Here is a 16,563-nt window from a genome sequence, read left to right on the forward strand (position 1 = left end):
AGAGATTTGTGGCATCCAGTTGGGATTGAAGGGTAGGAGTTGGATATAGACATAGACATTGAGTAGAGTTCAAATAGACGTTGACCCTCACTTCTCAGGCTTTATTTGACATCCTTGTTGCTAACTCAGTTCTAGAACAGCATTCTTAGACGACTGTTATCTAATTAGCAATGTCCTAGTTACCATTTTTCTCCAAAAGCAGAACCTACTTGATTGCAGACTGTAATGAAGAGAATATGTTGCTTTATAAATAAAGAGAGAAAGTAAATGTCCCCAGTTTGTTAGGGCCCAACACGTTCTCTGTCTCTCTTTCTCTCTCTTACCTACAAAATTCATTTAAGCTTAAGAAAGAATGAAACGTTTGTTATTTCATGCCCAGACGAGAGTTGACATGAATAGTGCCTCATAATGGAGCTTAATTAAATCTACAAAAGCTCTTTGGGCTGTACTTCTGTCGATTGACAACTCTTAATTTCACTGGAAACTTGGATGACCCCCACTCTTGCTTTGGACCTTTAGGGTAAACAGAAGAAAGGTGGTACTGTGAGTCTTCCTTACTTTTTTTTTTTTTTTTGAGACGGAGTTTCCCTGTTTCACCCAGGCAATCTTGGCTCACTGCATCCTCCACCTTCTGGTTTCAAGCAATTCTCCTGCCTCAGCCTCCTGAGTAGCTGGGATTACAGGTGCCTGCCACTATGCCTGGCTAATTTTTTTTTTTTTTTTTTTTTTTTTTGTATTTTTAGTAGAGACGGGGTTTCACCGTCTTGGCCAGTCTGGTCTTGAACTCCTGAGCTCTTGATCTGCCTACTTTGGCCTCCCAAAGTGCTGGGATTACAGGCGTGAGCCACTGCCCCAGCCTGAAGATTTTCATACCCATCTCTAGCCTGCATTTGACTTGTTTTTATATAGTTCTATCTTATGGATTATTTCATAGTGATGAAAACTAATATTTATATGGTGCCTTTTGCATATATTATTTTATATCATTGTTTTCATCCTTTTTATTTCCATTTGCTGTCTCTAATTTAGACCCTTATGACCATACACCTGCTTTATGTTCACAGTCTCCTAAATGATCTCCTTCATACCTCTAGTTTATATGTTAAATGAATCTTCCTAAAACACTGCATTCATTATGTCACTACCTTATGCAAAATATTTTTTTATTACTGAAAAATGTTCAGAATTTTCATTGTGACATAAACTATCTTCTGTAATCAGGCTCTAATATCAGGGCATTTCAGAAAGCTAACCTATACATCTATATAAGTAGTTGATTGGTATCTACTATATGTATATATAGGTATCTGTACCTACATATAAACATATGGATGTATAGATATTTGTGGTGTAATTAAAATGAAAATGTATGGCAGTCATTTTTAAAACAAAAATACTAGAAGTTTATATTCAAATGACATCCTTGGAGTGGAATCTTTGTACTCATTCTATTTCTGTCATAATTTTTCAGCATATTCTTGAAACTTACTTTAAGATTTGCCTTTAAAGAAGTTTTTTTTTTTTATTATTTATCAGTTATTTTGTTTTATAGTAACACCTTGCTTTTCTTAAAATGATTTTACTGGACTTTAAAATCATTTTACTGGTATAAAATGATTTTATACCAGACTAATGATTTAAAGTTGTTTTGGAAATCAAATTCTATTTCAAGGATGATGATTTGCTATTAAACCATTAAACATTTAAAACATTACAGATTCAGAAATTCTATAAATAGTTTCCAAATTGTTTGGCGTCATTACAGCCTTCCAGAATGAAAATTTTAAATGAGTAACATTTATTTGAGTATACAGTAGAAGCCCTCTTATCTAATGTCCATTTCAAACCCTGTTGATTAACCAATACTGGCCATTCCTTCTCTAAAACACACTGCCTGGGCCAGGGGCGGTGGCTCTCATCTGTAATCCCAGCACTTTGGGAGGCTGAGGTAGGCAGATCACGAGGCCAGGAGTACGAGACCAGCCTGGCCAACATAGTGAAACCCTGTCTCTACTAAAAATACAAAAATTAGCTGGGCGTGGTGGCACACACCTGTAGTCCCAGTGACTCGGGAGGCTGAGGCAGGAGAATCGCTTGAACCTCGGAGGTGGAGGTTGCAGTGAGCCGAGATTGCGTCACTGCACTCCAGCCTGGAGACAGGGTGAGACTCCGTCTCAAAACAAACAAACAACAACAACAAAATAAAAACCACACTGCCTGATGCAATAATATGTTGTATGTTGAATACTTTCAGCTGGTGAGTTGCTTGATCTCTACTATATTTATATACAGTACTTCTGCTTCTATCAGCTGATTTATTTGTTTAACAAGTCTATTGTGGTATTCTCAGAGCTGTTTATGCCAATTATATTTGTTACGGTAATTATGTAATCTACTTAAATACTAGTTAGACCAGTGAAATATTTGTGTAAGAATACAGTTGTAATTTCTATAAAAACTGAGTTAATGCTTTAGAAAGAACAAAGTGAGTTGCTAAAAAAAAAAAAAAAGACTTGAATTGGGAATGACTTTGAAAAAAGTAACTGCAATCTAGATTTTTGCACCCAGATTGCTTTGTAAGCTCTTGCATCATTTTATAGAAGCCAAAACTAGAATTCTTTATAGGTCTTGATTCTGTATGAATATATACAAATGAATATTGTTTTTTAAGTTAAACTAAGTTTAATATGTTTACAAAGCATTTTAATTTCTTCCTGCTTTTATTTCCTTTATCCAATTAGCTAATTGTATTAGTGTGCCTGGGCTGCCATAACCAAATACCACAGACTGGGCGACTTAACAGAAATTTATTTTCTCACAGTTCTGGAGGCTGGAAATTCAAGATTAAGGTGTCAGCAGACTTAGCTTCTTGCAGGTGTTCACTGTCTCGCTGTTCTCACAAGGCCTTTCCTTTGTGCATCTGCACTTCCGGTGTCTCTTCCTCTTCTTTTTGTTTTGGATTTAGACAGTGTCTCACTCCATCACCCAGACTAGAATACAGTGGCACTATTATACCTTACTGTAACCTCAAACTCCAGAGCTCAAGCCATCCTCCAATCTCATCTGTCTGTCTTCCTCTTCTTAAAAGAATGAGAGTCCTATTGGATTATGGACCCACCTTTAAGATTTCATTTATGTGTAATTACTTCCTTAAAGGCCCTGTCTTCAAATACAGTCATATTGAGGGTTAGGGACTCAACATATGAATTTTAGGGTAGAATAGAATATTCATTCCATTATACTAACAATTACCAATGTCCATCACATTGAATAAGAGGAGTCTGTTGTATGTTAGAGGATGCTTTCTTTTCTCCTCTCCTAGTCACTTACTTCTCATGTATACATTTGTCTTTTGGTGTTTTAAAGGAAGTAAGGCATTTTGATAATTCAGATGGTAACATTACAGCTCTTAGAAATCATAGCATTTAATAGAATCATTTGAGTTAGTAATATAATAGTAACTAACATTTATGTGCCAGGCACATGAGTAATACATATAAAAAGCAAGCATTACCTGTAGATTTTGCAGTTTTAAGTCATGATATTAGAAAGAAAAGTAAATGGCATTAGCATTCTTTATTGTGTGGCCTACATAAATAGTATTCCAAAGAATTAGGAGGACGAAGCTGTGAAGACTCTTTAATAATTCATGGAGCTGCATAATAAATCAGCCATTCTATTTTAATGGGAAAATTTAAAAATTAAGATCCATTGTGGACTAATTTTTATGCTTGCTTTCTGCTGAGCTTTATTTGTTTAAGAAAGTCTGATATTTTTTCCCAGATTTATAATATTTCCCTAAGCAAATTTATTTGAGACTCAAGGAAAACTGGGCTTTTGAGGATTTTTGTCCTATGTTAAAATGATAAATGAGGGTACTCACCTTTGGTATTTTTAAACCTGTAAAGGCAGTGCTCATTTTTGTTGGGTTTTCTTTTATCCTTTTACTTTCTTCTTTTCAAATTGATTTAAAAAAAAAAAGAACAAGGAAAAGCCTCAAGTAATTTTTTGAAATGGTCTTCCCTATATAAGATCAAATTTAACTAGTGAATTTTTACTAGTATGATGTTTATTGTAACCGAAAATACTTTGTCATGTTAAATTAATCATGTTTGGTTTTTAATTAATTACTTCATTTCTACCTTTTGTTTGTGTGGAGAGAAGTGTATATAATTGCAGCAAGATCTCAGTCCTTTATAATGCAAGTGGTGACATAAAATTGTCAAACAGTTCTCACACACGTCTAACAAATTATTCTTGGGCTTGTTCAGCATTGTTGATTTTGGCAATGGAAGAAGACTATTAGTTTTAGATTTTTACAGTTTTGTATACTGTGTCTCTTCATTTTTGATTTGTCACTTGTTAGGTTTAACTTCAGTATAACTTTTGGCCCACTTGGTATGTTGTTATAAAGTATTCTCCCTATTCCTCTTTTAAAAGTGTAAGTGTAAGTTATAACAAAAATTGTCTAAGGAATATTGATAATTTATAAAATTTTGAAGTTTTATATTATTGGCCATACCTTTCAGACTTGCTTATGGCACATAAGTTGTAAAGAAGAAAATTATTGACAACTGTATTAAAATTTTGAAATTGCCTGATAAGAAGGGCCAGGTTTGTTCATTATTCCTTGTTGATATATTCTGAAAGTCAAGTGAATGATGAGTAACACTTTTATAATGCATTGTTGTTTACAAAACTTCCCTATCCACTTGACTTTATTGATGTCACCATTTTAGAAATGAGAAAGAGTAGCCTGGGACTATCCGTTTGCTTAAATAGTTAACTGGCAGAGTTGAGACCAAAACTCCTCTTTGTACTTGACATTCTGTGTCCTTTTTTCTACATCTTGTTGCCTCTCTACTGAAGCATATTTCTACCTTTGGAATATGCCAAGATTAAAAAGTAAATATTCTTTTTATTTTTTATTTTTATTTATTGTTTTTGAGATGGAGTCTCACTCTGTTGCCAGGCTGGAGTGCAGTGGCGCAGTCTCTGCTCACTGCAACCTCCACTTTCCGGATTCAAGCGATTCTCCTGCCTCAGCCTCCCAAGTAGCTGGGACTGCAGGCCTGCGCCACCATGCCCAGCTAATTTTTGTATTTTTAGTAGAGACGGGGTTTCACCATATTGGCCAGGATGGTCTCAATCTCCTAACCTCGTGATCCGCACGCCTCAGCCTCCCAAAGTGCTGGGATTACAGGCATGAGCCATTGCGCCGGGCTCTAAAAGGTAAATATTCTTGAGTGACATATTACTGGTTTGTTTTTAAAGATAGTCTTTCCTTGTCCTGCTGTATAGCTAGTGTTACTTTTGGAGCCATGGCGGAATGTGTGTTTTTTGTTTGTTTGTTTTTGTTTTTGTTTTTGTTTTGAGACGGAGGCTCGCTCTTTTGCTCAGGTTGGAGTGCAGGGGCTTGGTCTCGGCTCACTGCAAGCTCCGCCTCCTGGGTTCACGCCACTCTCCTGCCGCAGCCTCCCGAGTAGCCGGGACTACAGGCGCCCGCCACCACGCCCGGCAGATTTTGTTTTTGTATTTTTAGTAGAGACCGGGTTTCACTCTGTTAGCCAGGATGGTTTCGATTTCCTGACCTCGTGATCCACCAGCCTCGGCCTCCCAAAAATACTAGGATTAGAGGCGTGAGCCACCACGCCCGGCGGTTTGTTTTACTAGATCTTGCTGCCCCACTTAACACAACATCATGTAGTTGATGCTGCTATATGTGGTTGTAGTCACAGTGGTTACTTCTATAAAACATTTTTCTTATATGAAATGTGTAGGATAAAAATGCTCATCTCCAGAGTTGTCCACAACAGACTGAGGTGTAATAGTTAACGTTTTCAATGACAGTCACCTGAAACAATACTCTCTCAACCTTCTCCATGGAATCTACTTGAACAGATGAAAAGAGGATCCAGGGTCGCCTTTTCAAGGTTTCCTTGAAATCTTTTTAAAAAATTCATGCAACTTTTATAGTCTACTCTGTAATAGATACATGATTAAATATAAAAAATTAGTTTAGATTACTATTACATTAAGTGGGCCATCATGTGCCCTATTTATTTTGTGGTTTATTTACCTGACACGCTACCTTATATTCCTAGTGGTTTGAGAAGTATCAAAGTTTGGGTACGTTTAATTCAAGATATTATATGGCTATTAATTTAGACTAAAGTTATAATGTATAAATCAGTTGTCTTTTTTTTGTATAGCTACATCATATAGTTTAGATTATTTAAAAGAGGAATACTGGAAGGTCACAGTGGCAGCTGATGATAGTTTATGTAATTTTTTATTTTGGATTGAATGAAAGAGTCCAGTAACATGAAGCTGATGAATGCATTAATCAGAATGGAGTGTCGCCAAAACTGAGGGTTTTAACTAAAGGACTGAAAGATTTTGAAGCTATGAAGGACAAGAGAACCATTAACTTTATAACAGTATTTTTTTAAACAAAGGAGATAATAGACACTGAGGTCACTTCAGAAAATGACTTATAAATGGCTTGAAGTGGAAGAAATTAGTCTTTATGATAAATAGTTTACATATTAGAATTATAATAGTGTTACTGATCATAAACTCTGGTGTTTTGCTGGCATAATGCTGATGCTATTTTCTTTACACATTATCCTTTCTCAGGATTAATGTTAGTTGTGTTTTTCTTTTGCAGCTATTTGAATGAAAGTGTATCTCTTCTGATTGACTTTTCCTTCTGAAATATTTTGTAATTTTTGCCTATCTCTTCCCAAAACTGTGGGTTCCCTTTTGATTAGAAGTATAAAAGATTAGAGATTAGGTATGAAGCATTTAAAACAAAGGGTAAGATAGATAAAGGTAATAACCTCATTTATTGGTGAGAAAAACAAGCATGGTGACACTAAAGACATATTGGACATAAACTCAGTCTAGGTCTTCATACAATCCAGTACTTACCACCATCAAAGTATGTGTGTGTATCTGAGAGAAAGGGAGAGTCTTTTTAAAAATTATTTTGCATAGCAAGTCAGAAGGGAACCAATTTGCATTATTTATAAATTACGACTTAACTTGAGGTGCTTAAAAAAGACTCGGAGAAGCAGACAGCAGCCTGGTGATGCTGCGTATCATGCTGCCGGAATTCAGTTTTCAGGTTCATTTGGTCCACTTAGTTCCAAATGAATTTTCTTTTGCTGTTGGTGGTACTTTTTCTTGAGTTTACATCGTGGAAGATTATTTTTCTTTTATACTTATGCAAATAAAATGATTTTGTTAAACGGGGTTTTTTGTTAAGTTAATGCTATCATAATAGTTTTAAACTATTGTTTCTGATAAACCATGAAAAAGCAAACCTCTCTTCCCCACTGGCTCCAGGAAAGCAGGCATTTAAGATATCTGGATCCTGCATCTTATGGTTCTGTTTAGAAAGACTATTTTATTTACAGAAATAAGCAGTTCTCTGAAGACTGAGAGAACATATGTCTTTATGGTTCCAGCATGTTTTTAAACTATGCCAGTAAAACAGTTTTTAAAGTACTAGTGTTAAAAGAATCTTTGGCATAGGTCAGTTGAAAATATAAATATAACTCAGGGATTCCAAGGTATGAATGATTTCGAGAAATGGGAAATTTCTCATGTATATTTTTGTATTTTTCCTCATTGTATATTTTTATATTTTTCTTATTTATCATGTGGTTATTTAACTTAGAATTATCTTTCTGGTGTTTTTCAAATTCACATGTAAACTTACGTCCTCTTTCCACTTTATGATCTTCTAAGAATCTAACCCTGAGATTTTTAATGTGTATTTTTTACATAATGTACAATTTAGTAATTATAAAGTGAATGTCCATGTACCTGCCACCAAGGTCAAGGTTACAGAATAATGCAGCACTCCAGAAGAGCCCCCCTTTTGAGGCCATTGTTAATCATAAATACCTCCCTCTGCAATGTAACCACTATTCTGACTTTTATGGTAATCATTATCTTGCTTTTCTTTTGTAATATTGCCACTATTGAATTCATCCCTAAGCAATATAGTTTTGCTTGGTTTTGATCTTTGTATAAATGCATATTCGTTTTTATTAATTTTTATTTTAATGGATTATGGAAATTTAAAAAACTCACCTAGGAGAGGAATAGTCTACATTAAAGTGACAGCATATATATGTGCATGCCTGCACATGTTTTGGTCTGCTACTCAAGAAGGTGTTAAACAAGATTTTTAGTTTTAATGAAATATTAGCTACAGTAACTAATAAGCCATCATTAAATGTTTATCTAGTGTGTTGACTTTGTATTCTTTTATCATTTGAGATAAAGTTTTGAATTTTATAAAGTATAGATTCTAGCTGATAGCATGTAGAAAGTGTTAATACTTCTGTGTTGTCATGATAAGGACTAATATCCCCAATGCTTTTTTTATGATTATTAAGAAATTACGTATTGAGTGCCAGATGTAAAAGTTTAATCATTGTCACTCATTTTGAACACTCTAGATATGAAGATTTTAATACATATTAAAATATTTTCATAGATTTTAGGTAACTTACTATCATGTGAAATTTTTAAAAAGTATAGATTATATGTAAATACCTAATTCATTAAGATGAAGATTTCCAATGGTACCTTGTTCTCATTAAGAATAATGCTAGAGGTTTCTCTTGATAGTATTGGATGCCAGACTTTTGACCTGCTTGTCCTTGGTTTGGAAATGGCCTAGTGCTGTTTATAGTTGTATAACTTTAGCACAAGTGGTTTCTATAGCTACTGTCCAGTACCAGATGTAGAACAGTGGGAAGCTTTGATAAGGAGAGCAGGATTTTTAAACAAAAGCCGGACATGGGTAATTACCCTGAAGCTGAACTGAGCCCCATTATATTCAGCACTGTCATTTAAATTTCATTTCAGTCTCTGCTGATTACAAGAAAATAAACCGACCCATTGTTTTTCTCTTCCATCTCTTTGCCTTCTTCCTCACACCTTACTTAAGAATGTATATGGTAGCTTTAACTGGTTCCATGAATCTAAAAAGGTTTTCCTCACAAAATTAGATAAACACTACCAGTTTGGTGGCTTTCACTATGGTGACAGCATCACTGGTTTTCACTTATCATAGAATAAATTTCATAAGCCATTTATATTTAAGCGTTTGCAATGAAACTGCTGTTTTGTATAAACTACTGTCACTTTGAGACTATAAATGACTTAAGGTTAATACTAGTGAGGTAGAAGAAATCATTATCTCATTATCAGGAACTGTCAGTGAGTAAAAGGACAGCTTAAACTTGACCTACAATTAAAATAGAAGCCATTTGGTTTTCTGCTGAATGACTATAGAGCTCTGCAACTTCATCCTCTAGAAAGTGGACGTATCGTATTTTTAAAGAATAGTGATTTTATAAATTGATGATCATCGTTAGATATTTTAACTGAAGTTTCAGGAATTCTATTAAATTAACTCTTGGCAATGAAGGGACACCAGGAGAGAATTTTGTCTTTATCATTATATTGATAGGGACTGGTGCAGGAAATGAGACTTCACAATGAAGTGAGTAGGAGCCAGTTTGTAGTAGAGGATGGGCATGGTGGTTGGGGCAAGGAGGATGATGAGGAAATTCATATCTGATAACTGCTGTTTGCTCTGTAAAGAAGGATGCACTTTTTTTTTTTCTGAGTAAATAAGCAGATACTAATGTAAGAATTGAGGACAGGTGAACTTTTAGAAAAGGTACTATGAGAAATAGGAAAAAAAGCCATTCGCTTAACAATTTTTGCATTCATGTACTTTTCTTATTTTTGTATACTTTATTTCTCTTACTTAATTACCTCTTCCTTGAGAGGAAGGCCATAGTTTTCATCATGCGACATGTGTTTATGAGACCATTTGTGTCAGGTCTTGGGGCTGAACAGACTAAGGCTTCTTATCCTTAGAAAACTTGCACATCAGGAGAAATGGCCACTCAAACCATATTCCAACATAGCATCTTGTGTTCTGTAGTGATCTGTGAGAGGTGTTGTGTGAACACAGAAAAGCACCTGCCTAAGGAGATGGTGCTTTCGAGGCAAGAGAGGTGGGGAATTTGGTTGGAAAGCCAAAAATTTAAGCAAGGTACAGAATGAGAGGCATTGTGGTACATGTGGGGAACTCTGGACTTCAGCGGAGCTGGAAATACTGAGCAGTGGGGGAGGAACAGCTGGAGATAACCTGGAAGACTAAAGAGAGGGAAGCCCAGTGTTGGGGGACCTTACCTGCTGTAGAGTTTCAAGTTTATCCTGTTGGTAAAAGGGCAAGCCCATGAGGGATGTTTGGAGAGTGGCAGAAGCTCTGTGTTCTGTGAAGGGCCTCCGAGCTTCACTATGTTAGTAAATTTGAGCTGTGGAAGGATACCTGTGATACCACTGAGGAGGTTCCTGGCATAGTCAGGCAAAGATGATGAGGCTATGAACCAAGGAAGCTAGAATAGAGATTGTAGAAGGCATGGTGGAATTGAGAATTTTGGGGGGAGGTAGATGTGGCAGGACTCGGTGACTAATTGGATAATTGGGGTGAGGGAGATGAGCTAGGGGTGAGGGAGATGAGCTAAGGGTGATATTTCAGAAATCTGGTTTGGGACAACTGAGCGGATGATTGCTTTCTTGTATGTTTTTATTCCCCACCCCTACTGCCAGGACCATGGTGCCATGCTGCTTTCTTAGGCCGCTGTAATAATCTTCTACTGATTTTTCTGCTTCTGCAGTTTCTTCCTCTATTCCATGTCCTACATGGTGGCCAGAAAAGCTTTCAGAATATAAATAGATAAGGAAATTCCTCTGCTTAAATCTCATCAGTGGCTTTCTGTGGAATTTAGAATAAAGTTCAGAATCCTTTACATAACCTTTGTGTCAGCCTGATCTACTTCTGACCTGTCCAGTCTCATCTTGTGCCACCTTCCCTTTTGCTTGCCAGTTGTTATCCACCCTGGTCGTCTTCTTTCAGGTCCCAGAATGGATTTACCTCCTGTTAGTCTCAGAGTCTTCTCACACACACTGCGTTTCCTCTTCCTAGAATGTTTTCTTCCCCTCTTTTCATATGAGTAAATTTAATTCATCCTTTAGGTCTCAGATAATAACTTCCTTAGAGAAGCCTTTCTTGTCCTTTCCCTTCACCCCTTCTGAATAGGTGTTTCCTTTTATTCTTACTGCACTCTTTTCTTCCCAGTGTTTATTTTTTTTTTTTTTTTTTTTTGTTGAGACGGAGTCTCGCTGTGTCGCCCAGGCTGGAGTGCAGTGGCCGGATCTCAGCTCACTGCAAGCTCCGCCTCCCAGGTGTACGCCATTCTCCTGCCTCAGCCTCCCGAGAAGCTGGGACTACAGGCGCCCGCCACCTCGCCCGGCTAGTTTTTTGTATTTTTAGTAGAGACGGGGTTTCACTGTGTTCGCCAGGATGGTCTCGATCTCCTGACCTCGTGATCCGCCCGTCTCGGCCTCCCAAAGTGCTGGGATTACAGGCTTGAGCCACCGCGCCCGGCCTTCCCAGTGTTTAATCACGGTTTGTAAGTATATGTCTGGATGTATATTGTTTAATGTCTGTCTCTCCCACCACTATACAAGCTCTGTGAATTCACAGACCTTGACTCTTTTGCTCACCATGCAATAAATATTTATGGAAAGAATAGTAACTTTTAAGTGATTACTCTGGGCCATTCTAGTATCAAAACAATGCTATCAGTGGTATATAAATCATCCATTTGAAGGAAGAGTACGAACAGATAGTTATGGCTAGCCAAAAGTTTTCTGTTAGAAAATACATTGAATTTTATCATTACCCTAATATTACTCTTCAAAAATCAGTAGGACAAAAACATTTTAATCCTATGATTCCTAGGCCTCATTTCTCATTAGAAGCAAACCAATAAAGCAGCTGAATTGACATATTGTGGAAAATTATAACACCTTCCCTTTATTTAAGAAGGAGGTGATAAAAGAGAATAGCAAATTCCTGGGAGAAGGCAGTAATTAGGAGGATAGTTTTATCTAAGTGGAATTCTCAATGAAGAATCTTTCATATCTTGGAAGTCTGAGCAGTTTATGATGGTCAGTTTGAAAAACCTTTTTTTATATATGCATTCTCATGGTATAATCCAGAGGGTCATGAGTTGCGTTTAAAGCATCAGTTTCAAATATGACTACAGAACATACAGCTTGATTTATTTTCTTGAGAATGAATTCCCCATTAGATTAAAATTTATTACAAGTGGCTGAAATACTTTTAGCATCTTTTTTTCTTTTTAATGCAGTATTTTTGATGTATAGTTGTAAACGTAAAGATTGACTTGAATAAGGTCACGTTTATATACTTTTTCTTTCTTGTTCTAGAGAGTAATTTGGAATTTTAGGTTGAACACTGAGACAGTGTTACATGTTAGAATCACTGAGGTGAATATGTAGTTGTCTATTTCTCCATCATTCTTTAAAAATGAAATGGTGTGAATAAATGCTGACATTCCCTGAGGAAAAGGCCAGCCTGGTCATGTTGGGACTGTGGGACTCGATGTTTACAGCAATCTGGGACTCACAAACAGCTATCACAACAGGGTGCTCCTGGCAGATGCATGGTCTGCTGTGCTGTAAGCTATTTCAGTTCACATCAGGAAGTACTCCAAAGAAGGGTTACTATGCTCCAGCCAGCAGAGGGTAGTGTACACATAAAAGTAAACTACCAATTTGTAAGCCTGCCTTTGGTTTCTTTGGCAAGTGTGTTAAAATTCCTCGAGTGGTTTATGTTTAGAATTAGCAGTACTGATAGGACAGGAAATTGGCTGGGTGGGACAGTGGTTAAAGGAGTCCTGCCTAAAAGTTTAGATCTGAAATATGTGCCACCATAATGTTGCTGTTCAGTGAGGAATGTCCTCTAGATGTCAAACTCTATTTTGAATGACCCACTAATCTGCCATGTGGGAAATTAACTCTTTAGCCATTGTTTTGATGTAATTTCTACTAAAAAAAAAGAATCATAATGGGAAAAACATGAGTTTTGAAGTCTGATTTAGGCTACAATTCTGGCAATGCTACTTACCAGCTGTGTGATTTGTGGTAGATTATTTAAACTCTTTAGCCTCTTTGTGTCCCTATCTGCAAAATTTAGATGATACTCTTCTGCAAAAAGATACAGAAAATTAAATAATTATGTAATAACACATAGTTGGTAGGAAATGTATCTTTCTTTCTTGAATCACAACTTGTATATTTCTTATAATGTTTACGATTGCTGATTGTCTTAAAAGGATCAATGATAGGGCTGAATGCTATGTATCTTCCTTATGTAGCCATTTATGGCTAACACAAATTTACCTACAGAAACTCTTCGGATTATAAAAAACGATAATAGTATAATCAATAGTCTTAACATTTTATTCATATCATCTTAATTACTACCAGTGGTTAAGAAATTTGGAAAGTGTAGTCATTTTATCACCATAGTCTTCTTTCTTGCCATTTCCTAATTCTTGTGTGTTTTTATTTTTCCATCAAATATGTTTTGCTTACTAAACATTGGCAGAACGTGGGTTTTATGATACGTAGATGATATCACAATGACTAGTGGTAGACAGATTTGGAAATGTTAGCAAAACCAAAAGTCAAACACTGGGGTGAGCTTGAGTTAATGGGGGGAGATCAAAGATTGTATTTGCTGAGGATACTCTTCTCCTTTTAAGTAAGCACTTTGGCCTTTGAGATACTGTGCTGAAAAAAAAAAAAACTTGCAGATATTCCTGTTTGAGATGTGCAGGGAATGTGAATAGAGAAGAGTCATGAAAAGGTGATGAAAAATATGTAGAGTTGAGTATCATCATCTCAGATGTAAGCCCTGGCAAACTAAACTGAAGATACGATGAAAGAGAGGTAGAGAGAAAAGAGAAAACAAAAATGAGTTTGCCGTTTTTTTTTTAGCATTAAGGTAATATAAGTTCTGAATGCTGCGTAGAGTGTAGTTTATTTCATATGGTCTGGGTGTATTTTAAATGTGTATTGTTCATAGGTATGTGGTATTTATATGTATGATTGTATGTGATATATGTTGGACCATAGACATACTGAGTGTTTTGTGAGAAACACTTTATGAACTATGGTCTTTCCACTTGAGTGAAAACAGTAGCCAAAGTCCTTAGAATGTCTTACTCGAAGCAGGACTTGTGCTGCTAGGTAATAGACTGGTGCCTGCCAAATCTCTGGCTGCGTAAGGGATTTGGAGCTTTTGGGTTTTCCGGAGTTTCTGTTATAAATGATATTGTGTTTTGCAATCAGGAGTCATTTGGTCTTCTAGAAAGGGGACATTTTAGCACAGAACGCAAACATACACTTCACACTGATTCTGCTCTACTACCTGGGAAATAAGAAAATAGGATTTTCCCCTGAGAAGTTGCATTTCTAAGGGTAATGATCTTTCCTAACTTCTTCAGTAGCATGTACGTCTTTGCCACTGTGTCCCCATAGCACTGAATAGAACACATGGTCTTTTAAGGGCTTATTTTACCTTTATTCTGAGAGGTCTAAAGTATTACAATAAAGAATGTCTTAAGTAGTAAATGTTTTCTCAGTAATCGTTAGCATACATTTTAATCATTACTTTTGGATTTTTCAGGCTTTTGCTGTTCATTCCCAGTCTCTGACTCTGATCTTTATATTCTCTGATTTATTACCAATAGTTGCCCTATTTCTATCCCTCCGGTCAAAGACAAGCTATTTGATTAAGCTCTTCCTTTGGTCCATGGAGGAAGCCCATCTTCCGTTGTGCTTTGGGCTTTGTCTCCTGCCTCCCTCTTGTGAGCTGCATAACCACAGCTTAGGTCAGCTAGGTACGCTAGTAACTGAGCCTGGGTCAGTTTGCTGGAGTCATGTTTCTGTCCTTCCTTAGTCTCCTTACTGCTGCAGTTCTAGAATATTCCATGAAGTAATCCACAGGCAGTTCAAGGGGGAGAGGGAGGTGATCTTGCATGGCCTAGAGGGGCCATGAGAGTAGTGGACACAAGGGCAGAGCTGGGAAGTACTTTATTGCCTGACTGTATTCTGATTCCCCTTGTACAGAAGAAAGTGAGATGTCATTCTGCAAAGTGATAGGTAATTGAATGTAAGTCCCAAATATCAAGGGAAAAGTCTGAGAATTATGGACAATTTGAACTTATTTAGATTTTAGCCAGTGGTTGGCATATTAAATTTACATTTTAATACATTAGATTTGGTCTCAGTATGGAGAATACACTAGAGAAGGAACCGCTGAAGGCAGGGAAGCTGGCCATTTAGGGAAAGGAGGCAAGGATGAGGGAGGCCTAGATTAAATATTGGAGATATGAGTGGAGAGAAGTGGATTTGAGATATTTAGGATATACAAGCTAAGATTTTAGGACTGGCCAAATCTGAGAAGAGGGATTTGACCCAGGTTTCTGATTTTGATGACTGGATGGGGAACGATGCCAAGAATTGTGAGGATCAACATAGTAGCCGAAAAGATGACAGCAACTGGACATAGCTTTAAAATAAAACCAAAGAAAAACATTCTGCCAGGATTAAGCTAACACAGCTCAGGAAGTGGTCAAGTTTTCTGGTGATCTTACTGACATAAGGACAGAATTTCGAATACCTGGAGGAGTAATTGATGGACTTCAGTCAGACTTTTAATAAAAGTTGAAGTAGTTGACATTAAATGGTGGAACATTGTTCTGTGTTGCCGTCGTCTTGGCACAGTCCTGATTCTGTGGACCAGACTTGAGTCCACCTGTGGAGTCACCTGTTCTTTCAGGGTTTTGTTATCCTTCAGCTTCCCTGTGGTTCTTATACCTCCTCTTGATATGAAAAATCTGTGCCATTGAAATATATCCTTAGTTAATAGGCCTTCATTAGTAAGACCTCTTATCCAGTTCTACTCCTTTCTTGGTGGGCAGCTCAGCTGTCATGGCCTCAGTGCATCACCTATATTCTCAGAGCTCCTCCTGCTTCTTAAGTTGGGGAAAAAGGTAGCTCTTTTGGAGAAAACCTCATTACCTTGTAGTTAAGGGTGCAGTCTTTAGAGTCAAACAGATCTGTGTTCAGAGCCTAGCTCTGCCACTTACCAGGTGTATTATCTTGGTCCTGTACTCTTAAATAATTCCTCATCTGTAAAATGGTACTAATCTTTTACTTATTTCTTAGAACTGACAAGTTTTATTAGGTAGTACATATAAAGCATTTAGTATTGTTTTTGGTCCATACAAAACACCCAGCAAATGTTACCTTTCATTTGGTATCTTTAGTTGTATACCTACATGTTGACTCTCTAAAATTGATCTTTTTGGGGATTGCATGTAGCCTGAAGTTATTAATAGTAACCTTTGACATGTTTTCATGTGCTTGCAGGAATTTGGAACTGTAATATACTTAGGTGCCATAAAATTTCAGTAGCTACCTATTTCTCTTTGATGAATCAGGAAATCTGGGCGTATTTAATTTGTAATAATTGAGTTTTTGGTGTGATTTTAAAAATACATATGGCAAAAATAGTTTCTGAATGAACAGATGTGCCAACATTATTTTGGCTAAACCTGGATTTTTATTAATGCTAGGTATGATGGA

At 36.7% G+C, this 16,563-nt stretch overlaps 1 protein-coding gene across 2 annotated transcripts in view; it reads left to right on the top strand.

The window, feature by feature from the left end:
• TRMT11 (tRNA methyltransferase 11 homolog) overlaps window positions 1-16,563 on the top strand; it is a 56,010-nt gene that overhangs the window by 37,923 nt on the left and 1,524 nt on the right. The gene's annotated exons all lie outside the window — the stretch shown is intronic.

The sequence above is a fragment of the Trachypithecus francoisi genome, unplaced genomic scaffold (assembly GCF_009764315.1).
Source record: "Trachypithecus francoisi isolate TF-2019V2 unplaced genomic scaffold, Tfra_2.0 Lachesis_group15, whole genome shotgun sequence".
NCBI classification, from domain to species: Eukaryota; Metazoa; Chordata; class Mammalia; order Primates; family Cercopithecidae; genus Trachypithecus; species Trachypithecus francoisi.